Source organism: Dunckerocampus dactyliophorus, unplaced genomic scaffold (assembly GCF_027744805.1).
Source record: "Dunckerocampus dactyliophorus isolate RoL2022-P2 unplaced genomic scaffold, RoL_Ddac_1.1 HiC_scaffold_23, whole genome shotgun sequence".
NCBI classification, from domain to species: Eukaryota; Metazoa; Chordata; class Actinopteri; order Syngnathiformes; family Syngnathidae; genus Dunckerocampus; species Dunckerocampus dactyliophorus.
The window spans coordinates 310,162-328,735 of NW_026559859.1; the positions used below are offsets into that span (position 1 = coordinate 310,162).

The 18,574-nt window shown below is 51.1% G+C and overlaps 44 non-coding genes across 44 annotated transcripts; all 44 read right to left on the minus strand.

Moving 5' to 3' along the window:
• Positions 1 to 283: 283 nt before the first annotated feature.
• On the minus strand, positions 284 to 402 carry LOC129174878 (5S ribosomal RNA). The gene has a single exon (XR_008567852.1). It is a non-coding gene; the product is annotated as a 5S ribosomal RNA (ribosomal RNA).
• Positions 403 to 702: 300 nt separating this feature from the next.
• LOC129175173 (5S ribosomal RNA) lies at positions 703 to 821 on the minus strand. The gene has a single exon (XR_008568142.1). It is a non-coding gene; the product is annotated as a 5S ribosomal RNA (ribosomal RNA).
• A 300-nt stretch (positions 822 to 1,121) lies between these two features.
• Positions 1,122 to 1,240, minus strand: LOC129174960 (5S ribosomal RNA). Its single transcript, XR_008567930.1, has one exon. It is a non-coding gene; the product is annotated as a 5S ribosomal RNA (ribosomal RNA).
• Positions 1,241 to 1,540: 300 nt separating this feature from the next.
• Positions 1,541 to 1,659, minus strand: LOC129175131 (5S ribosomal RNA). Its single transcript, XR_008568101.1, has one exon. It is a non-coding gene; the product is annotated as a 5S ribosomal RNA (ribosomal RNA).
• Positions 1,660 to 1,959: 300 nt separating this feature from the next.
• Positions 1,960 to 2,078, minus strand: LOC129174879 (5S ribosomal RNA). Its single transcript, XR_008567853.1, has one exon. It is a non-coding gene; the product is annotated as a 5S ribosomal RNA (ribosomal RNA).
• Positions 2,079 to 2,378: 300 nt separating this feature from the next.
• LOC129175457 (5S ribosomal RNA) lies at positions 2,379 to 2,497 on the minus strand. The gene has a single exon (XR_008568411.1). It is a non-coding gene; the product is annotated as a 5S ribosomal RNA (ribosomal RNA).
• Positions 2,498 to 2,797: 300 nt separating this feature from the next.
• LOC129175132 (5S ribosomal RNA) lies at positions 2,798 to 2,916 on the minus strand. Its single transcript, XR_008568102.1, has one exon. It is a non-coding gene; the product is annotated as a 5S ribosomal RNA (ribosomal RNA).
• A 300-nt stretch (positions 2,917 to 3,216) lies between these two features.
• On the minus strand, positions 3,217 to 3,335 carry LOC129174881 (5S ribosomal RNA). The gene has a single exon (XR_008567854.1). It is a non-coding gene; the product is annotated as a 5S ribosomal RNA (ribosomal RNA).
• A 300-nt stretch (positions 3,336 to 3,635) lies between these two features.
• On the minus strand, positions 3,636 to 3,754 carry LOC129175133 (5S ribosomal RNA). The gene has a single exon (XR_008568103.1). It is a non-coding gene; the product is annotated as a 5S ribosomal RNA (ribosomal RNA).
• A 300-nt stretch (positions 3,755 to 4,054) lies between these two features.
• LOC129175325 (5S ribosomal RNA) lies at positions 4,055 to 4,174 on the minus strand. Its single transcript, XR_008568288.1, has one exon. It is a non-coding gene; the product is annotated as a 5S ribosomal RNA (ribosomal RNA).
• Positions 4,175 to 4,474: 300 nt separating this feature from the next.
• On the minus strand, positions 4,475 to 4,593 carry LOC129175567 (5S ribosomal RNA). The gene has a single exon (XR_008568516.1). It is a non-coding gene; the product is annotated as a 5S ribosomal RNA (ribosomal RNA).
• A 300-nt stretch (positions 4,594 to 4,893) lies between these two features.
• Positions 4,894 to 5,012, minus strand: LOC129175460 (5S ribosomal RNA). The gene has a single exon (XR_008568413.1). It is a non-coding gene; the product is annotated as a 5S ribosomal RNA (ribosomal RNA).
• Positions 5,013 to 5,312: 300 nt separating this feature from the next.
• LOC129175134 (5S ribosomal RNA) lies at positions 5,313 to 5,431 on the minus strand. Its single transcript, XR_008568104.1, has one exon. It is a non-coding gene; the product is annotated as a 5S ribosomal RNA (ribosomal RNA).
• A 300-nt stretch (positions 5,432 to 5,731) lies between these two features.
• LOC129174882 (5S ribosomal RNA) lies at positions 5,732 to 5,850 on the minus strand. Its single transcript, XR_008567855.1, has one exon. It is a non-coding gene; the product is annotated as a 5S ribosomal RNA (ribosomal RNA).
• A 300-nt stretch (positions 5,851 to 6,150) lies between these two features.
• LOC129175195 (5S ribosomal RNA) lies at positions 6,151 to 6,269 on the minus strand. Its single transcript, XR_008568164.1, has one exon. It is a non-coding gene; the product is annotated as a 5S ribosomal RNA (ribosomal RNA).
• A 300-nt stretch (positions 6,270 to 6,569) lies between these two features.
• Positions 6,570 to 6,689, minus strand: LOC129175326 (5S ribosomal RNA). The gene has a single exon (XR_008568289.1). It is a non-coding gene; the product is annotated as a 5S ribosomal RNA (ribosomal RNA).
• Positions 6,690 to 6,989: 300 nt separating this feature from the next.
• On the minus strand, positions 6,990 to 7,108 carry LOC129175568 (5S ribosomal RNA). The gene has a single exon (XR_008568517.1). It is a non-coding gene; the product is annotated as a 5S ribosomal RNA (ribosomal RNA).
• Positions 7,109 to 7,408: 300 nt separating this feature from the next.
• On the minus strand, positions 7,409 to 7,527 carry LOC129175461 (5S ribosomal RNA). Its single transcript, XR_008568414.1, has one exon. It is a non-coding gene; the product is annotated as a 5S ribosomal RNA (ribosomal RNA).
• Positions 7,528 to 7,827: 300 nt separating this feature from the next.
• On the minus strand, positions 7,828 to 7,946 carry LOC129175135 (5S ribosomal RNA). Its single transcript, XR_008568105.1, has one exon. It is a non-coding gene; the product is annotated as a 5S ribosomal RNA (ribosomal RNA).
• Positions 7,947 to 8,246: 300 nt separating this feature from the next.
• Positions 8,247 to 8,365, minus strand: LOC129174883 (5S ribosomal RNA). The gene has a single exon (XR_008567856.1). It is a non-coding gene; the product is annotated as a 5S ribosomal RNA (ribosomal RNA).
• Positions 8,366 to 8,665: 300 nt separating this feature from the next.
• On the minus strand, positions 8,666 to 8,784 carry LOC129175209 (5S ribosomal RNA). Its single transcript, XR_008568177.1, has one exon. It is a non-coding gene; the product is annotated as a 5S ribosomal RNA (ribosomal RNA).
• Positions 8,785 to 9,084: 300 nt separating this feature from the next.
• LOC129174884 (5S ribosomal RNA) lies at positions 9,085 to 9,203 on the minus strand. Its single transcript, XR_008567857.1, has one exon. It is a non-coding gene; the product is annotated as a 5S ribosomal RNA (ribosomal RNA).
• Positions 9,204 to 9,503: 300 nt separating this feature from the next.
• On the minus strand, positions 9,504 to 9,622 carry LOC129174885 (5S ribosomal RNA). The gene has a single exon (XR_008567858.1). It is a non-coding gene; the product is annotated as a 5S ribosomal RNA (ribosomal RNA).
• Positions 9,623 to 9,922: 300 nt separating this feature from the next.
• Positions 9,923 to 10,042, minus strand: LOC129175327 (5S ribosomal RNA). The gene has a single exon (XR_008568290.1). It is a non-coding gene; the product is annotated as a 5S ribosomal RNA (ribosomal RNA).
• A 300-nt stretch (positions 10,043 to 10,342) lies between these two features.
• On the minus strand, positions 10,343 to 10,461 carry LOC129175569 (5S ribosomal RNA). The gene has a single exon (XR_008568518.1). It is a non-coding gene; the product is annotated as a 5S ribosomal RNA (ribosomal RNA).
• Positions 10,462 to 10,761: 300 nt separating this feature from the next.
• On the minus strand, positions 10,762 to 10,880 carry LOC129175462 (5S ribosomal RNA). Its single transcript, XR_008568415.1, has one exon. It is a non-coding gene; the product is annotated as a 5S ribosomal RNA (ribosomal RNA).
• Positions 10,881 to 11,180: 300 nt separating this feature from the next.
• Positions 11,181 to 11,299, minus strand: LOC129174887 (5S ribosomal RNA). Its single transcript, XR_008567860.1, has one exon. It is a non-coding gene; the product is annotated as a 5S ribosomal RNA (ribosomal RNA).
• Positions 11,300 to 11,599: 300 nt separating this feature from the next.
• LOC129174888 (5S ribosomal RNA) lies at positions 11,600 to 11,718 on the minus strand. Its single transcript, XR_008567861.1, has one exon. It is a non-coding gene; the product is annotated as a 5S ribosomal RNA (ribosomal RNA).
• A 300-nt stretch (positions 11,719 to 12,018) lies between these two features.
• On the minus strand, positions 12,019 to 12,137 carry LOC129175136 (5S ribosomal RNA). The gene has a single exon (XR_008568106.1). It is a non-coding gene; the product is annotated as a 5S ribosomal RNA (ribosomal RNA).
• A 300-nt stretch (positions 12,138 to 12,437) lies between these two features.
• Positions 12,438 to 12,556, minus strand: LOC129174889 (5S ribosomal RNA). Its single transcript, XR_008567862.1, has one exon. It is a non-coding gene; the product is annotated as a 5S ribosomal RNA (ribosomal RNA).
• Positions 12,557 to 12,856: 300 nt separating this feature from the next.
• LOC129175210 (5S ribosomal RNA) lies at positions 12,857 to 12,975 on the minus strand. The gene has a single exon (XR_008568178.1). It is a non-coding gene; the product is annotated as a 5S ribosomal RNA (ribosomal RNA).
• Positions 12,976 to 13,275: 300 nt separating this feature from the next.
• Positions 13,276 to 13,394, minus strand: LOC129174890 (5S ribosomal RNA). Its single transcript, XR_008567863.1, has one exon. It is a non-coding gene; the product is annotated as a 5S ribosomal RNA (ribosomal RNA).
• A 300-nt stretch (positions 13,395 to 13,694) lies between these two features.
• On the minus strand, positions 13,695 to 13,813 carry LOC129174891 (5S ribosomal RNA). The gene has a single exon (XR_008567864.1). It is a non-coding gene; the product is annotated as a 5S ribosomal RNA (ribosomal RNA).
• A 300-nt stretch (positions 13,814 to 14,113) lies between these two features.
• On the minus strand, positions 14,114 to 14,233 carry LOC129175328 (5S ribosomal RNA). The gene has a single exon (XR_008568291.1). It is a non-coding gene; the product is annotated as a 5S ribosomal RNA (ribosomal RNA).
• A 300-nt stretch (positions 14,234 to 14,533) lies between these two features.
• Positions 14,534 to 14,652, minus strand: LOC129175570 (5S ribosomal RNA). Its single transcript, XR_008568519.1, has one exon. It is a non-coding gene; the product is annotated as a 5S ribosomal RNA (ribosomal RNA).
• Positions 14,653 to 14,952: 300 nt separating this feature from the next.
• Positions 14,953 to 15,071, minus strand: LOC129175463 (5S ribosomal RNA). Its single transcript, XR_008568416.1, has one exon. It is a non-coding gene; the product is annotated as a 5S ribosomal RNA (ribosomal RNA).
• Positions 15,072 to 15,371: 300 nt separating this feature from the next.
• On the minus strand, positions 15,372 to 15,490 carry LOC129174892 (5S ribosomal RNA). The gene has a single exon (XR_008567865.1). It is a non-coding gene; the product is annotated as a 5S ribosomal RNA (ribosomal RNA).
• A 300-nt stretch (positions 15,491 to 15,790) lies between these two features.
• On the minus strand, positions 15,791 to 15,909 carry LOC129175138 (5S ribosomal RNA). Its single transcript, XR_008568108.1, has one exon. It is a non-coding gene; the product is annotated as a 5S ribosomal RNA (ribosomal RNA).
• Positions 15,910 to 16,209: 300 nt separating this feature from the next.
• On the minus strand, positions 16,210 to 16,328 carry LOC129174893 (5S ribosomal RNA). The gene has a single exon (XR_008567866.1). It is a non-coding gene; the product is annotated as a 5S ribosomal RNA (ribosomal RNA).
• Positions 16,329 to 16,628: 300 nt separating this feature from the next.
• Positions 16,629 to 16,747, minus strand: LOC129175464 (5S ribosomal RNA). Its single transcript, XR_008568417.1, has one exon. It is a non-coding gene; the product is annotated as a 5S ribosomal RNA (ribosomal RNA).
• A 300-nt stretch (positions 16,748 to 17,047) lies between these two features.
• On the minus strand, positions 17,048 to 17,166 carry LOC129175052 (5S ribosomal RNA). The gene has a single exon (XR_008568021.1). It is a non-coding gene; the product is annotated as a 5S ribosomal RNA (ribosomal RNA).
• Positions 17,167 to 17,466: 300 nt separating this feature from the next.
• LOC129174894 (5S ribosomal RNA) lies at positions 17,467 to 17,585 on the minus strand. The gene has a single exon (XR_008567867.1). It is a non-coding gene; the product is annotated as a 5S ribosomal RNA (ribosomal RNA).
• A 300-nt stretch (positions 17,586 to 17,885) lies between these two features.
• On the minus strand, positions 17,886 to 18,004 carry LOC129175465 (5S ribosomal RNA). Its single transcript, XR_008568418.1, has one exon. It is a non-coding gene; the product is annotated as a 5S ribosomal RNA (ribosomal RNA).
• A 300-nt stretch (positions 18,005 to 18,304) lies between these two features.
• LOC129174961 (5S ribosomal RNA) lies at positions 18,305 to 18,423 on the minus strand. Its single transcript, XR_008567931.1, has one exon. It is a non-coding gene; the product is annotated as a 5S ribosomal RNA (ribosomal RNA).
• Between the last annotated feature and the right edge of the window lie 151 nt (positions 18,424 to 18,574).

An 18,574-nucleotide genomic window follows, 5' to 3' on the forward strand; every position in this document is an offset into this window, starting at 1 on the left:
ACTTTCCTTTTAAAGACGACACTGGTCAAACTGCGCTTCTGCAAACGGTCTCGGATGTGTGTGCACACTTTGCTGCTCGTATGGTTTTTCTGGCTGTTTTGTGCCACCGGTCGCAGCCACAGCCAGCCTGTAAGCCTGTTTGAACTTCACAGCAGAGAGAAAAACACTGTAGATGGATGTTCCTCACATGAGGGCAAAATAAATACTCTTCCTCCATTCAAAGTGATGGCGTTTTCCAAGAAGTGGGAAACAGCGCCCTCTGCTGAAAGCCAAGAGCCTAAAAAGCTTACAGCACCTGGTATTCCCAGGCGGTCTCCCATCCAAGTACTCACCAGGCCCGCCCCTGCTTAGCTTCCGAGATCGGACGAGATCGGGCGTTCTCAGGGTAGTATGGCCGTAAGCCGGAAAGCTCTCTGAAAACTTTCCTTTTAAAGACGACACTGGTCAAACTGCGCTTCTGCAAACGGTCTCGGATGTGTGTGCACACTTTGCTGCTCGTATGGTTTTTCTGGCTGTTTTGTGCCACCGGTCGCAGCCACAGCCAGCCTGTAAGCCTGTTTGAACTTCACAGCAGAGAGAAAAACACTGTAGATGGATGTTCCTCCCATGAGGGCAAAATAAATACTCTTCCTCCATTCAAAGTGATGGCGTTTTCCAAGAGGTGGGAAACAGCGCCCTCTGCTGAAAGCCAAGAGCCTAAAAAGCTTTCAGCACCTGGTATTCCCAGGCGGTCTCCCATCCAAGTACTAACCAGGCCCGCCCCTGCTTAGCTTCCGAGATCGGACGAGATCGGGCGTTCTCAGGGTAGTATGGCCATAAGCCGGAAAGCTCTCTGAAAACTTTCCTTTTAAAGACGACACTGGTCAAACTGCGCTTCTGCAAACGGTCTCGGATGTGTGTGCACACTTTGCTGCTCGTATGGTTTTTCTGGCTGTTTTGTGCCACCGGTCGCAGCCACAGCCAGCCTGTAAGCCTGTTTGAACTTCACAGCAGAGAGAAAAACACTGTAGATGGATGTTCCTCACATGAGGGCAAAATAAATACTCTTCCTCCATTCAAAGTGACGGCGTTTTCCAAGAAGTGGGAAACAGCGCCCTCTGCTGAAAGCCAAGAGCCTAAAAAGCTTACAGCACCTGGTATTCCCAGGCGGTCTCCCATCCAAGTACTCACCAGGCCCGCCCCTGCTTAGCTTCCGAGATCAGACGAGATCGGGCGTTCTCAGGGTAGTATGGCCGTAAGCCGGAAAGCTCTCTGAAAACTTTCCTTTTAAAGACGACACTGGTCAAACTGCGCTTCTGCAAACGGTCTCGGATGTGTGTGCACACTTTGCTGCTCGTATGGTTTTTCTGGCTGTTTTGTGCCACCGGTCGCAGCCACAGCCAGCCTGTAAGCCTGTTTGAACTTCACAGCAGAGAGAAAAACACTGTAGATGGATGTTCCTCCCATGAGGGCAAAATAAATACTCTTCCTCCATTCAAAGTGATGGCGTTTTCCAAGAGGTGGGAAACAGCGCCCTCTGCTGAAAGCCAAGAGCCTAAAAAGCTTTCAGCACCTGGTATTCCCAGGCGGTCTCCCATCCAAGTACTAACCAGGCCCGCCCCTGCTTAGCTTCCGAGATCGGACGAGATCGGGCGTTCTCAGGGTAGTATGGCCGTAAGCCGGAAAGCTCTCTGAAAACTTTCCTTTTAAAGACGACACTGGTCAAACTGCGCTTCTGCAAACGGTCTCGGATGTGTGTGCACACTTTGCTGCTCGTATGGTTTTTCTGGCTGTTTTGTGCCACCGGTCGCAGCCACAGCCAGCCTGTAAGCCTGTTTGAACTTCACAGCAGAGAGAAAAACACTGTAGATGGATGTTCCTCACATGAGGGCAAAATAAATACTCTTCCTCCATTCAAAGTGACGGCGTTTTCCAAGAAGTGGGAAACAGCGCCCTCTGCTGAAAGCCAAGAGCCTAAAAAGCTTACAGCACCTGGTATTCCCAGGCGGTCTCCCATCCAAGTACTCACCAGGCCCGCCCCTGCTTAGCTTCCGAGATCGGACGAGATCGGGCGTTCTCAGGGTAGTATGGCCGTAAGCCGGAAAGCTCTCTGAAAACTTTCCTTTTAAAGACGACACTGGTCAAACTGCGCTTCTGCAAACGGTCTCGGATGTGTGTGCACACTTTGCTGCTCGTATGGTTTTTCTGGCTGTTTTGTGCCACCGGTCGCAGCCACAGCCAGCCTGTAAGCCTGTTTGAACTTCACAGCAGAGAGAAAAACACTGTAGATGGATGTTCCTCACATGAGGGCAAAATAAATACTCTTCCTCCATTCAAAGTGATGGCGTTTTCCAAGAAGTGGGAAACAGCGCCCTCTGCTGAAAGCCAAGAGCCTAAAAAGCTTACAGCACCTGGTATTCCCAGGCGGTCTCCCATCCAAGTACTAACCAGGCCCGCCCCTGCTTAGCTTCCGAGATCGGACGAGATCGGGCGTTCTCAGGGTAGTATGGCCGTAAGCCGGAAAGCTCTCTGAAAACTTTCCTTTTAAAGACGACACTGGTCAAACTGCGCTTCTGCAAACGGTCTCGGATGTGTGTGCACACTTTGCTGCTCGTATGGTTTTTCTGGCTGTTTTGTGCCACCGGTCGCAGCCACAGCCAGCCTGTAAGCCTGTTTGAACTTCACAGCAGAGAGAAAAACACTGTAGATGGATGTTCCTCCCATGAGGGCAAAATAAATACTCTTCCTCCATTCAAAGTGATGGCGTTTTCCAAGAGGTGGGAAACAGCGCCCTCTGCTGAAAGCCAAGAGCCTAAAAAGCTTTCAGCACCTGGTATTCCCAGGCGGTCTCCCATCCAAGTACTAACCAGGCCCGCCCCTGCTTAGCTTCCGAGATCGGACGAGATCGGGCGTTCTCAGGGTAGTATGGCCGTAAGCCGGAAAGCTCTCTGAAAACTTTCCTTTTAAAGACGACACTGGTCAAACTGCGCTTCTGCAAACGGTCTCGGATGTGTGTGCACACTTTGCTGCTCGTATGGTTTTTCTGGCTGTTTTGTGCCACCGGTCGCAGCCACAGCCAGCCTGTAAGCCTGTTTGAACTTCACAGCAGAGAGAAAAACACTGTAGATGGATGTTCCTCACATGAGGGCAAAATAAATACTCTTCCTCCATTCAAAGTGACGGCGTTTTCCAAGAAGTGGGAAACAGCGCCCTCTGCTGAAAGCCAAGAGCCTAAAAAGCTTACAGCACCTGGTATTCCCAGGCGGTCTCCCATCCAAGTACTCACCAGGCCCGCCCCTGCTTAGCTTCCGAGATCGGACGAGATCGGGCGTTCTCAGGGTAGTATGGCCGTAAGCCGGAAAGCTCTCTGAAAACTTTCCTTTTAAAGACGACACTGGTCAAACTGCGCTTCTGCAAACGGTCTCGGATGTGTGTGCACACTTTGCTGCTCGTATGGTTTTTCTGGCTGTTTTGTGCCACCGGTCGCAGCCACAGCCAGCCTGTAAGCCTGTTTGAACTTCACAGCAGAGAGAAAAACACTGTAGATGGATGTTCCTCCCATGAGGGCAAAATAAATACTCTTCCTCCATTCAAAGTGATGGCGTTTTCCAAGAGGTGGGAAACAGCGCCCTCTGCTGAAAGCCAAGAGCCTAAAAAGCTTTCAGCACCTGGTATTCCCAGGCGGTCTCCCATCCAAGTACTAACCAGGCCCGCCCCTGCTTAGCTTCCGAGATCGGACGAGATCGGGCGTTCTCAGGGTAGTATGGCCGTAAGCCGGAAAGCTCTCTGAAAACTTTCCTTTTAAAGACGACACTGGTCAAACTGCGCTTCTGCAAACGGTCTCGGATGTGTGTGCACACTTTGCTGCTCGTATGGTTTTTCTGGCTGTTTTGTGCCACCGGTCGCAGCCACAGCCAGCCTGTAAGCCTGTTTGAACTTCACAGCAGAGAGAAAAACACTGTAGATGGATGTTCCTCACATGAGGGCAAAATAAATACTCTTCCTCCATTCAAAGTGACGGCGTTTTCCAAGAAGTGGGAAACAGCGCCCTCTGCTGAAAGCCAAGAGCCTAAAAAGCTTACAGCACCTGGTATTCCCAGGCGGTCTCCCATTCCAAGTACTCACCAGGCCCGCCCCTGCTTAGCTTCCGAGATCGGACGAGATCGGGCGTTCTCAGGGTAGTATGGCCGTAAGCCGGAAAGCTCTCTGAAAACTTTCCTTTTAAAGACGACACTGGTCAAACTGCGCTTCTGCAAACGGTCTCGGATGTGTGTGCACACTTTGCTGCTCGTATGGTTTTTCTGGCTGTTTTGTGCCACCGGTCGCAGCCACAGCCAGCCTGTAAGCCTGTTTGAACTTCACAGCAGAGAGAAAAACACTGTAGATGGATGTTCCTCACATGAGGGCAAAATAAATACTCTTCCTCCATTCAAAGTGATGGCGTTTTCCAAGAAGTGGGAAACAGCGCCCTCTGCTGAAAGCCAAGAGCCTAAAAAGCTTACAGCACCTGGTATTCCCAGGCGGTCTCCCATCCAAGTACTAACCAGGCCCGCCCCTGCTTAGCTTCCGAGATCTGACGAGATCGGGCGTTCTCAGGGTAGTATGGCCGTAAGCCGGAAAGCTCTCTGAAAACTTTCCTTTTAAAGACGACACTGGTCAAACTGCGCTTCTGCAAACGGTCTCGGATGTGTGTGCACACTTTGCTGCTCGTATGGTTTTTCTGGCTGTTTTGTGCCACCGGTCGCAGCCACAGCCAGCCTGTAAGCCTGTTTGAACTTCACAGCAGAGAGAAAAACACTGTAGATGGATGTTCCTCCCATGAGGGCAAAATAAATACTCTTCCTCCATTCAAAGTGATGGCGTTTTCCAAGAGGTGGGAAACAGCGCCCTCTGCTGAAAGCCAAGAGCCTAAAAAGCTTACAGCACCTGGTATTCCCAGGCGGTCTCCCATCCAAGTACTAACCAGGCCCGCCCCTGCTTAGCTTCCGAGATCGGACGAGATCGGGCGTTCTCAGGGTAGTATGGCCGTAAGCCGGAAAGCTCTCTGAAAACTTTCCTTTTAAAGACGACACTGGTCAAACTGCGCTTCTGCAAACGGTCTCGGATGTGTGTGCACACTTTGCTGCTCGTATGGTTTTTCTGGCTGTTTTGTGCCACCGGTCGCAGCCACAGCCAGCCTGTAAGCCTGTTTGAACTTCACAGCAGAGAGAAAAACACTGTAGATGGATGTTCCTCACATGAGGGCAAAATAAATACTCTTCCTCCATTCAAAGTGATGGCGTTTTCCAAGAAGTGGGAAACAGCGCCCTCTGCTGAAAGCCAAGAGCCTAAAAAGCTTTCAGCACCTGGTATTCCCAGGCGGTCTCCCATCCAAGTACTAACCAGGCCCGCCCCTGCTTAGCTTCCGAGATCGGACGAGATCGGGCGTTCTCAGGGTAGTATGGCCGTAAGCCGGAAAGCTCTCTGAAAACTTTCCTTTTAAAGACGACACTGGTCAAACTGCGCTTCTGCAAACGGTCTCGGATGTGTGTGCACACTTTGCTGCTCGTATGGTTTTTCTGGCTGTTTTGTGCCACCGGTCGCAGCCACAGCCAGCCTGTAAGCCTGTTTGAACTTCACAGCAGAGAGAAAAACACTGTAGATGGATGTTCCTCCCATGAGGGCAAAATAAATACTCTTCCTCCATTCAAAGTGACGGCGTTTTCCAAGAAGTGGGAAACAGCGCCCTCTGCTGAAAGCCAAGAGCCTAAAAAGCTTACAGCACCTGGTATTCCCAGGCGGTCTCCCATCCAAGTACTCACCAGGCCCGCCCCTGCTTAGCTTCCGAGATCGGACGAGATCGGGCGTTCTCAGGGTAGTATGGCCGTAAGCCGGAAAGCTCTCTGAAAACTTTCCTTTTAAAGACGACACTGGTCAAACTGCGCTTCTGCAAACGGTCTCGGATGTGTGTGCACACTTTGTTGCTCGTATGGTTTTTCTGGCTGTTTTGTGCCACCGGTCGCAGCCACAGCCAGCCTGTAAGCCTGTTTGAACTTCACAGCAGAGAGAAAAACACTGTAGATGGATGTTCCTCCCATGAGGGCAAAATAAATACTCTTCCTCCATTCAAAGTGATGGCGTTTTCCAAGAGGTGGGAAACAGCGCCCTCTGCTGAAAGCCAAGAGCCTAAAAAGCTTTCAGCACCTGGTATTCCCAGGCGGTCTCCCATCCAAGTACTCACCAGGCCCGCCCCTGCTTAGCTTCCGAGATCGGACGAGATCGGGCGTTCTCAGGGTAGTATGGCCGTAAGCCGGAAAGCTCTCTGAAAACTTTCCTTTTAAAGACGACACTGGTCAAACTGCGCTTCTGCAAACGGTCTCGGATGTGTGTGCACACTTTGCTGCTCGTATGGTTTTTCTGGCTGTTTTGTGCCACCGGTCGCAGCCACAGCCAGCCTGTAAGCCTGTTTGAACTTCACAGCAGAGAGAAAAACACTGTAGATGGATGTTCCTCACATGAGGGCAAAATAAATACTCTTCCTCCATTCAAAGTGATGGCGTTTTCCAAGAAGTGGGAAACAGCGCCCTCTGCTGAAAGCCAAGAGCCTAAAAAGCTTACAGCACCTGGTATTCCCAGGCGGTCTCCCATTCCAAGTACTCACCAGGCCCGCCCCTGCTTAGCTTCCGAGATCGGACGAGATCGGGCGTTCTCAGGGTAGTATGGCCGTAAGCCGGAAAGCTCTCTGAAAACTTTCCTTTTAAAGACGACACTGGTCAAACTGCGCTTCTGCAAACGGTCTCGGATGTGTGTGCACACTTTGCTGCTCGTATGGTTTTTCTGGCTGTTTTGTGCCACCGGTCGCAGCCACAGCCAGCCTGTAAGCCTGTTTGAACTTCACAGCAGAGAGAAAAACACTGTAGATGGATGTTCCTCACATGAGGGCAAAATAAATACTCTTCCTCCATTCAAAGTGATGGCGTTTTCCAAGAAGTGGGAAACAGCGCCCTCTGCTGAAAGCCAAGAGCCTAAAAAGCTTACAGCACCTGGTATTCCCAGGCGGTCTCCCATCCAAGTACTAACCAGGCCCGCCCCTGCTTAGCTTCCGAGATCTGACGAGATCGGGCGTTCTCAGGGTAGTATGGCCGTAAGCCGGAAAGCTCTCTGAAAACTTTCCTTTTAAAGACGACACTGGTCAAACTGCGCTTCTGCAAACGGTCTCGGATGTGTGTGCACACTTTGCTGCTCGTATGGTTTTTCTGGCTGTTTTGTGCCACCGGTCGCAGCCACAGCCAGCCTGTAAGCCTGTTTGAACTTCACAGCAGAGAGAAAAACACTGTAGATGGATGTTCCTCCCATGAGGGCAAAATAAATACTCTTCCTCCATTCAAAGTGATGGCGTTTTCCAAGAGGTGGGAAACAGCGCCCTCTGCTGAAAGCCAAGAGCCTAAAAAGCTTACAGCACCTGGTATTCCCAGGCGGTCTCCCATCCAAGTACTAACCAGGCCCGCCCCTGCTTAGCTTCCGAGATCGGACGAGATCGGGCGTTCTCAGGGTAGTATGGCCGTAAGCCGGAAAGCTCTCTGAAAACTTTCCTTTTAAAGACGACACTGGTCAAACTGCGCTTCTGCAAACGGTCTCGGATGTGTGTGCACACTTTGCTGCTCGTATGGTTTTTCTGGCTGTTTTGTGCCACCGGTCGCAGCCACAGCCAGCCTGTAAGCCTGTTTGAACTTCACAGCAGAGAGAAAAACACTGTAGATGGATGTTCCTCACATGAGGGCAAAATAAATACTCTTCCTCCATTCAAAGTGATGGCGTTTTCCAAGAAGTGGGAAACAGCGCCCTCTGCTGAAAGCCAAGAGCCTAAAAAGCTTTCAGCACCTGGTATTCCCAGGCGGTCTCCCATCCAAGTACTAACCAGGCCCGCCCCTGCTTAGCTTCCGAGATCGGACGAGATCGGGCGTTCTCAGGGTAGTATGGCCGTAAGCCGGAAAGCTCTCTGAAAACTTTCCTTTTAAAGACGACACTGGTCAAACTGCGCTTCTGCAAACGGTCTCGGATGTGTGTGCACACTTTGCTGCTCGTATGGTTTTTCTGGCTGTTTTGTGCCACCGGTCGCAGCCACAGCCAGCCTGTAAGCCTGTTTGAACTTCACAGCAGAGAGAAAAACACTGTAGATGGATGTTCCTCCCATGAGGGCAAAATAAATACTCTTCCTCCATTCAAAGTGACGGCGTTTTCCAAGAAGTGGGAAACAGCGCCCTCTGCTGAAAGCCAAGAGCCTAAAAAGCTTACAGCACCTGGTATTCCCAGGCGGTCTCCCATCCAAGTACTCACCAGGCCCGCCCCTGCTTAGCTTCCGAGATCGGACGAGATCGGGCGTTCTCAGGGTAGTATGGCCGTAAGCCGGAAAGCTCTCTGAAAACTTTCCTTTTAAAGACGACACTGGTCAAACTGCGCTTCTGCAAACGGTCTCGGATGTGTGTGCACACTTTGTTGCTCGTATGGTTTTTCTGGCTGTTTTGTGCCACCGGTCGCAGCCACAGCCAGCCTGTAAGCCTGTTTGAACTTCACAGCAGAGAGAAAAACACTGTAGATGGATGTTCCTCCCATGAGGGCAAAATAAATACTCTTCCTCCATTCAAAGTGATGGCGTTTTCCAAGAGGTGGGAAACAGCGCCCTCTGCTGAAAGCCAAGAGCCTAAAAAGCTTTCAGCACCTGGTATTCCCAGGCGGTCTCCCATCCAAGTACTAACCAGGCCCGCCCCTGCTTAGCCTCCGAGATCGGACGAGATCGGGCGTTCTCAGGGTAGTATGGCCGTAAGCCGGAAAGCTCTCTGAAAACTTTCCTTTTAAAGACGACACTGGTCAAACTGCGCTTCTGCAAACGGTCTCGGATGTGTGTGCACACTTTGCTGCTCGTATGGTTTTTCTGGCTGTTTTGTGCCACCGGTCGCAGCCACAGCCAGCCTGTAAGCCTGTTTGAACTTCACAGCAGAGAGAAAAACACTGTAGATGGATGTTCCTCACATGAGGGCAAAATAAATACTCTTCCTCCATTCAAAGTGACGGCGTTTTCCAAGAAGTGGGAAACAGCGCCCTCTGCTGAAAGCCAAGAGCCTAAAAAGCTTACAGCACCTGGTATTCCCAGGCGGTCTCCCATCCAAGTACTCACCAGGCCCGCCCCTGCTTAGCTTCCGAGATCGGACGAGATCGGGCGTTCTCAGGGTAGTATGGCCGTAAGCCGGAAAGCTCTCTGAAAACTTTCCTTTTAAAGACGACACTGGTCAAACTGCGCTTCTGCAAACGGTCTCGGATGTGTGTGCACACTTTGCTGCTCGTATGGTTTTTCTGGCTGTTTTGTGCCACCGGTCGCAGCCACAGCCAGCCTGTAAGCCTGTTTGAACTTCACAGCAGAGAGAAAAACACTGTAGATGGATGTTCCTCACATGAGGGCAAAATAAATACTCTTCCTCCATTCAAAGTGATGGCGTTTTCCAAGAAGTGGGAAACAGCGCCCTCTGCTGAAAGCCAAGAGCCTAAAAAGCTTACAGCACCTGGTATTCCCAGGCGGTCTCCCATCCAAGTACTCACCAGGCCCGCCCCTGCTTAGCTTCCGAGATCGGACGAGATCGGGCGTTCTCAGGGTAGTATGGCCGTAAGCCGGAAAGCTCTCTGAAAACTTTCCTTTTAAAGACGACACTGGTCAAACTGCGCTTCTGCAAACGGTCTCGGATGTGTGTGCACACTTTGCTGCTCGTATGGTTTTTCTGGCTGTTTTGTGCCACCGGTCGCAGCCACAGCCAGCCTGTAAGCCTGTTTGAACTTCACAGCAGAGAGAAAAACACTGTAGATGGATGTTCCTCACATGAGGGCAAAATAAATACTCTTCCTCCATTCAAAGTGATGGCGTTTTCCAAGAAGTGGGAAACAGCGCCCTCTGCTGAAAGCCAAGAGCCTAAAAAGCTTACAGCACCTGGTATTCCCAGGCGGTCTCCCATTCCAAGTACTCACCAGGCCCGCCCCTGCTTAGCTTCCGAGATCGGACGAGATCGGGCGTTCTCAGGGTAGTATGGCCGTAAGCCGGAAAGCTCTCTGAAAACTTTCCTTTTAAAGACGACACTGGTCAAACTGCGCTTCTGCAAACGGTCTCGGATGTGTGTGCACACTTTGCTGCTCGTATGGTTTTTCTGGCTGTTTTGTGCCACCGGTCGCAGCCACAGCCAGCCTGTAAGCCTGTTTGAACTTCACAGCAGAGAGAAAAACACTGTAGATGGATGTTCCTCACATGAGGGCAAAATAAATACTCTTCCTCCATTCAAAGTGATGGCGTTTTCCAAGAAGTGGGAAACAGCGCCCTCTGCTGAAAGCCAAGAGCCTAAAAAGCTTACAGCACCTGGTATTCCCAGGCGGTCTCCCATCCAAGTACTAACCAGGCCCGCCCCTGCTTAGCTTCCGAGATCTGACGAGATCGGGCGTTCTCAGGGTAGTATGGCCGTAAGCCGGAAAGCTCTCTGAAAACTTTCCTTTTAAAGACGACACTGGTCAAACTGCGCTTCTGCAAACGGTCTCGGATGTGTGTGCACACTTTGCTGCTCGTATGGTTTTTCTGGCTGTTTTGTGCCACCGGTCGCAGCCACAGCCAGCCTGTAAGCCTGTTTGAACTTCACAGCAGAGAGAAAAACACTGTAGATGGATGTTCCTCCCATGAGGGCAAAATAAATACTCTTCCTCCATTCAAAGTGATGGCGTTTTCCAAGAGGTGGGAAACAGCGCCCTCTGCTGAAAGCCAAGAGCCTAAAAAGCTTACAGCACCTGGTATTCCCAGGCGGTCTCCCATCCAAGTACTAACCAGGCCCGCCCCTGCTTAGCTTCCGAGATCGGACGAGATCGGGCGTTCTCAGGGTAGTATGGCCGTAAGCCGGAAAGCTCTCTGAAAACTTTCCTTTTAAAGACGACACTGGTCAAACTGCGCTTCTGCAAACGGTCTCGGATGTGTGTGCACACTTTGCTGCTCGTATGGTTTTTCTGGCTGTTTTGTGCCACCGGTCGCAGCCACAGCCAGCCTGTAAGCCTGTTTGAACTTCACAGCAGAGAGAAAAACACTGTAGATGGATGTTCCTCACATGAGGGCAAAATAAATACTCTTCCTCCATTCAAAGTGATGGCGTTTTCCAAGAAGTGGGAAACAGCGCCCTCTGCTGAAAGCCAAGAGCCTAAAAAGCTTACAGCACCTGGTATTCCCAGGCGGTCTCCCATCCAAGTACTCACCAGGCCCGCCCCTGCTTAGCTTCCGAGATCGGACGAGATCGGGCGTTCTCAGGGTAGTATGGCCGTAAGCCGGAAAGCTCTCTGAAAACTTTCCTTTTAAAGACGACACTGGTCAAACTGCGCTTCTGCAAACGGTCTCGGATGTGTGTGCACACTTTGCTGCTCGTATGGTTTTTCTGGCTGTTTTGTGCCACCGGTCGCAGCCACAGCCAGCCTGTAAGCCTGTTTGAACTTCACAGCAGAGAGAAAAACACTGTAGATGGATGTTCCTCACATGAGGGCAAAATAAATACTCTTCCTCCATTCAAAGTGATGGCGTTTTCCAAGAAGTGGGAAACAGCGCCCTCTGCTGAAAGCCAAGAGCCTAAAAAGCTTACAGCACCTGGTATTCCCAGGCGGTCTCCCATCCAAGTACTCACCAGGCCCGCCCCTGCTTAGCTTCCGAGATCGGACGAGATCGGGCGTTCTCAGGGTAGTATGGCCGTAAGCCGGAAAGCTCTCTGAAAACTTTCCTTTTAAAGACGACACTGGTCAAACTGCGCTTCTGCAAACGGTCTCGGATGTGTGTGCACACTTTGCTGCTCGTATGGTTTTTCTGGCTGTTTTGTGCCACCGGTCGCAGCCACAGCCAGCCTGTAAGCCTGTTTGAACTTCACAGCAGAGAGAAAAACACTGTAGATGGATGTTCCTCCCATGAGGGCAAAATAAATACTCTTCCTCCATTCAAAGTGATGGCGTTTTCCAAGAGGTGGGAAACAGCGCCCTCTGCTGAAAGCCAAGAGCCTAAAAAGCTTTCAGCACCTGGTATTCCCAGGCGGTCTCCCATCCAAGTACTAACCAGGCCCGCCCCTGCTTAGCTTCCGAGATCGGACGAGATCGGGCGTTCTCAGGGTAGTATGGCCGTAAGCCGGAAAGCTCTCTGAAAACTTTCCTTTTAAAGACGACACTGGTCAAACTGCGCTTCTGCAAACGGTCTCGGATGTGTGTGCACACTTTGCTGCTCGTATGGTTTTTCTGGCTGTTTTGTGCCACCGGTCGCAGCCACAGCCAGCCTGTAAGCCTGTTTGAACTTCACAGCAGAGAGAAAAACACTGTAGATGGATGTTCCTCACATGAGGGCAAAATAAATACTCTTCCTCCATTCAAAGTGACGGCGTTTTCCAAGAAGTGGGAAACAGCGCCCTCTGCTGAAAGCCAAGAGCCTAAAAAGCTTACAGCACCTGGTATTCCCAGGCGGTCTCCCATCCAAGTACTCACCAGGCCCGCCCCTGCTTAGCTTCCGAGATCGGACGAGATCGGGCGTTCTCAGGGTAGTATGGCCGTAAGCCGGAAAGCTCTCTGAAAACTTTCCTTTTAAAGACGACACTGGTCAAACTGCGCTTCTGCAAACGGTCTCGGATGTGTGTGCACACTTTGCTGCTCGTATGGTTTTTCTGGCTGTTTTGTGCCACCGGTCGCAGCCACAGCCAGCCTGTAAGCCTGTTTGAACTTCACAGCAGAGAGAAAAACACTGTAGATGGATGTTCCTCCCATGAGGGCAAAATAAATACTCTTCCTCCATTCAAAGTGATGGCGTTTTCCAAGAGGTGGGAAACAGCGCCCTCTGCTGAAAGCCAAGAGCCTAAAAAGCTTTCAGCACCTGGTATTCCCAGGCGGTCTCCCATCCAAGTACTAACCAGGCCCGCCCCTGCTTAGCCTCCGAGATCGGACGAGATCGGGCGTTCTCAGGGTAGTATGGCCGTAAGCCGGAAAGCTCTCTGAAAACTTTCCTTTTAAAGACGACACTGGTCAAACTGCGCTTCTGCAAACGGTCTCGGATGTGTGTGCACACTTTGCTGCTCGTATGGTTTTTCTGGCTGTTTTGTGCCACCGGTCGCAGCCACAGCCAGCCTGTAAGCCTGTTTGAACTTCACAGCAGAGAGAAAAACACTGTAGATGGATGTTCCTCACATGAGGGCAAAATAAATACTCTTCCTCCATTCAAAGTGACGGCGTTTTCCAAGAAGTGGGAAACAGCGCCCTCTGCTGAAAGCCAAGAGCCTAAAAAGCTTACAGCACCTGGTATTCCCAGGCGGTCTCCCATCCAAGTACTCACCAGGCCCGCCCCTGCTTAGCTTCCGAGATCGGACGAGATCGGGCGTTCTCAGGGTAGTATGGCCGTAAGCCGGAAAGCTCTCTGAAAACTTTCCTTTTAAAGACGACACTGGTCAAACTGCGCTTCTGCAAACGGTCTCGGATGTGTGTGCACACTTTGCTGCTCGTATGGTTTTTCTGGCTATTTTGTGCCACCGGTCGCAGCCACAGCCAGCCTGTAAGCCTGTTTGAACTTCACAGCAGAGAGAAAAACACTGTAGATGGATGTTCCTCACATGAGGGCAAAATAAATACTCTTCCTCCATTCAAAGTGATGGCGTTTTCCAAGAAGTGGGAAACAGCGCCCTCTGCTGAAAGCCAAGAGCCTAAAAAGCTTACAGCACCTGGTATTCCCAGGCGGTCTCCCATCCAAGTACTCACCAGGCCCGCCCCTGCTTAGCTTCCGAGATCGGACGAGATCGGGCGTTCTCAGGGTAGTATGGCCGTAAGCCGGAAAGCTCTCTGAAAACTTTCCTTTTAAAGACGACACTGGTCAAACTGCGCTTCTGCAAACGGTCTCGGATGTGTGTGCACACTTTGCTGCTCGTATGGTTTTTCTGGCTGTTTTGTGCCACCGGTCGCAGCCACAGCCAGCCTGTAAGCCTGTTTGAACTTCACAGCAGAGAGAAAAACACTGTAGATGGATGTTCCTCACATGAGGGCAAAATAAATACTCTTCCTCCATTCAAAGTGATGGCGTTTTCCAAGAAGTGGGAAACAGCGCCCTCTGCTGAAAGCCAAGAGCCTAAAAAGCTTACAGCACCTGGTATTCCCAGGCGGTCTCCCATTCCAAGTACTCACCAGGCCCGCCCCTGCTTAGCTTCCGAGATCGGACGAGATCGGGCGTTCTCAGGGTAGTATGGCCGTAAGCCGGAAAGCTCTCTGAAAACTTTCCTTTTAAAGACGACACTGGTCAAACTGCGCTTCTGCAAACGGTCTCGGATGTGTGTGCACACTTTGCTGCTCGTATGGTTTTTCTGGCTGTTTTGTGCCACCGGTCGCAGCCACAGCCAGCCTGTAAGCCTGTTTGAACTTCACAGCAGAGAGAAAAACACTGTAGATGGATGTTCCTCACATGAGGGCAAAATAAATACTCTTCCTCCATTCAAAGTGATGGCGTTTTCCAAGAAGTGGGAAACAGCGCCCTCTGCTGAAAGCCAAGAGCCTAAAAAGCTTACAGCACCTGGTATTCCCAGGCGGTCTCCCATCCAAGTACTAACCAGGCCCGCCCCTGCTTAGCTTCCGAGATCTGACGAGATCGGGCGTTCTCAGGGTAGTATGGCCGTAAGCCGGAAAGCTCTCTGAAAACTTTCCTTTTAAAGACGACACTGGTCAAACTGCGCTTCTGCAAACGGTCTCGGATGTGTGTGCACACTTTGCTGCTCGTATGGTTTTTCTGGCTGTTTTGTGCCACCGGTCGCAGCCACAGCCAGCCTGTAAGCCTGTTTGAACTTCACAGCAGAGAGAAAAACACTGTAGATGGATGTTCCTCCCATGAGGGCAAAATAAATACTCTTCCTCCATTCAAAGTGATGGCGTTTTCCAAGAGGTGGGAAACAGCGCCCTCTGCTGAAAGCCAAGAGCCTAAAAAGCTTACAGCACCTGGTATTCCCAGGCGGTCTCCCATCCAAGTACTAACCAGGCCCGCCCCTGCTTAGCTTCCGAGATCGGACGAGATCGGGCGTTCTCAGGGTAGTATGGCCGTAAGCCGGAAAGCTCTCTGAAAACTTTCCTTTTAAAGACGACACTGGTCAAACTGCGCTTCTGCAAACGGTCTCGGATGTGTGTGCACACTTTGCTGCTCGTATGGTTTTTCTGGCTGTTTTGTGCCACCGGTCGCAGCCACAGCCAGCCTGTAAGCCTGTTTGAACTTCACAGCAGAGAGAAAAACACTGTAGATGGATGTTCCTCACATGAGGGCAAAATAAATACTCTTCCTCCATTCAAAGTGATGGCGTTTTCCAAGAAGTGGGAAACAGCGCCCTCTGCTGAAAGCCAAGAGCCTAAAAAGCTTACAGCACCTGGTATTCCCAGGCGGTCTCCCATCCAAGTACTCACCAGGCCCGCCCCTGCTTAGCTTCCGAGATCGGACGAGATCGGGCGTTCTCAGGGTAGTATGGCCGTAAGCCGGAAAGCTCTCTGAAAACTTTCCTTTTAAAGACGACACTGGTCAAACTGCGCTTCTGCAAACGGTCTCGGATGTGTGTGCACACTTTGCTGCTCGTATGGTTTTTCTGGCTGTTTTGTGCCACCGGTCGCAGCCACAGCCAGCCTGTAAGCCTGTTTGAACTTCACAGCAGAGAGAAAAACACTGTAGATGGATGTTCCTCCCATGAGGGCAAAATAAATACTCTTCCTCCATTCAAAGTGATGGCGTTTTCCAAGAGGTGGGAAACAGCGCCCTCTGCTGAAAGCCAAGAGCCTAAAAAGCTTTCAGCACCTGGTATTCCCAGGCGGTCTCCCATCCAAGTACTAACCAGGCCCGCCCCTGCTTAGCTTCCGAGATCGGACGAGATCGGGCGTTCTCAGGGTAGTATGGCCGTAAGCCGGAAAGCTCTCTGAAAACTTTCCTTTTAAAGACGACACTGGTCAAACTGCGCTTCTGCAAACGGTCTCGGATGTGTGTGCACACTTTGCTGCTCGTATGGTTTTTCTGGCTGTTTTGTGCCACCGGTCGCAGCCACAGCCAGCCTGTAAGCCTGTTTGAACTTCACAGCAGAGAGAAAAACACTGTAGATGGATGTTCCTCACATGAGGGCAAAATAAATACTCTTCCTCCATTCAAAGTGATGGCGTTTTCCAAGAAGTGGGAAACAGCGCCCTCTGCTGAAAGCCAAGAGCCTAAAAAGCTTACAGCACCTGGTATTCCCAGGCGGTCTCCCATCCAAGTACTCACCAGGCCCGCCCCTGCTTAGCTTCCGAGATCGGACGAGATCGGGCGTTCTCAGGGTAGTATGGCCGTAAGCCGGAAAGCTCTCTGAAAACTTTCCTTTTAAAGACGACACTGGTCAAACTGCGCTTCTGCAAACGGTCTCGGATGTGTGTGCACACTTTGCTGCTCGTATGGTTTTTCTGGCTGTTTTGTGCCACCGGTCGCAGCCACAGCCAGCCTGTAAGCCTGTTTGAACTTCACAGCAGAGAGAAAAACACTGTAGATGGATGTTCCTCACATGAGGGCAAAATAAATACTCTTCCTCCATTCAAAGTGATGGCGTTTTCCAAGAGGTGGGAAACAGCGCCCTCTGCTGAAAGCCAAGAGCCTAAAAAGCTTACAGCACCTGGTATTCCCAGGCGGTCTCCCATCCAAGTACTAACCAGGCCCGCCCCTGCTTAGCTTCCGAGATCGGACGAGATCGGGCGTTCTCAGGGTAGTATGGCCGTAAGCCGGAAAGCTCTCTGAAAACTTTCCTTTTAAAGACGACACTGGTCAAACTGCGCTTCTGCAAACGGTCTCGGATGTGTGTGCACACTTTGCTGCTCGTATGGTTTTTCTGGCTGTTTTGTGCCACCGGTCGCAGCCACAGCCAGCCTGTAAGCCTGTTTGAACTTCACAGCAGAGAGAAAAACACTGTAGATGGATGTTCCTCACATGAGGGCAAAATAAATACTCTTCCTCCATTCAAAGTGATGGCGTTTTCCAAGAGGTGGGAAACAGCGCCCTCTGCTGAAATCCAAGAGCCTAAAAAGCTTACAGCACCTGGTATTCCCAGGCGGTCTCCCATCCAAGTACTAAGCAGGCCCGCCCCTGCTTAGCTTCCGAGATCGGACGAGATCGGGCGTTCTCAGGGTAGTATGGCCGTAAGCCGGAAAGCTCTCTGAAAACTTTCCTTTTAAAGACGACACTGGTCAAACTACGCTTCTGCAAACGGTCTCGGATGTGTGTGCACACTTTGATGCTCGTATGGTTTTTCTGGCTGTTTTGTGCCACCGGTCGCAGCCACAGCCAGCCTGTAAGCCTGTTTGAACTTCACAGCAGAGAGAAAAACACTGTAGATGGATGTTCCTCACATGAGGGCAAAATAAATACTCTTCCTCCATTCAAAGTGATGGCGTTTTCCAAGAAGTGGGAAACAGCGCCCTCTGCTGAAAGCCAAGAGCCTAAAAAGCTTACAGCACCTGGTATTCCCAGGCGGTCTCCCATCCAAGTACTCACCAGGCCCGCCCCTGCTTAGCTTCCGAGATCGGACGAGATCGGGCGTTCTCAGGGTAGTATGGCCGTAAGCCGGAAAGCTCTCTGAAAACTTTCCTTTTAAAGACGACACTGGTCAAACTGCGCTTCTGCAAACGGTCTCGGATGTGTGTGCACACTTTGCTGCTCGTATGGTTTTTCTGGCTGTTTTGTGCCACCGGTCGCAGCCACAGCCAGCCTATAAGCCTGTTTGAACTTCACAGCAGAGAGACAAATACTGTAGATGGATGTTCCTCACATGAGGGCAAAATAAATACTCTTCCTCCATTCAAAGTGATGGCGTTTTCCAAGAAGTGGGAAACAGCGCCCTCTGCTGAACGCCAAGAGCCTAAAAAGCTTACAGCACCTGGTATTCCCAGGCGGTCTCCCATCCAAGTACTAACCAGGCCCGCCCCTGCTTAGCTTCCGAGATCGGACGAGATCGGGCGTTCTCAGGGTAGTATGGCCGTAAGCCAGAAAGCTCTCTGAAAACTTTCCTTTTAAAGACGACACTGGTCAAACAGCGCTTCTGCAAACGGTCTCGGATGTGTGTGCACACTTTGCTGCTCGTATGGTTTTTCTGGCTGTTTTGTGCCACCGGTCGCAGCCACAGCCAGCCTGTAAGCCTGTTTGAACTTCACAGCAGAGAGAAAAACACTGTAGATGGATGTTCCTCACATGAGGGCAAAATAAATACTCTTCCTCCATTCAAAGTGACGGCGTTTTCCAAGAAGTGGGAAACAGCGCCCTCTGCTGAAAGCCAAGAGCCTAAAAAGCTTACAGCACCTGGTATTCCCAGGCGGTCTCCCATCCAAGTACTCACCAGGCCCGCCCCTGCTTAGCTTCCGAGATCAGACGAGATCGGGCGTTCTCAGGGTAGTATGGCCGTAAGCCGGAAAGCTCTCTGAAAACTTTCCTTTTAAAGACGACACTGGTCAAACTGCGCTTCTGCAAACGGTCTCGGATGTGTGTGCACACTTTGCTGCTCGTATGGTTTTTCTGGCTGTTTTGTGCCACCGGTCGCAGCCACAGCCAGCCTGTAAG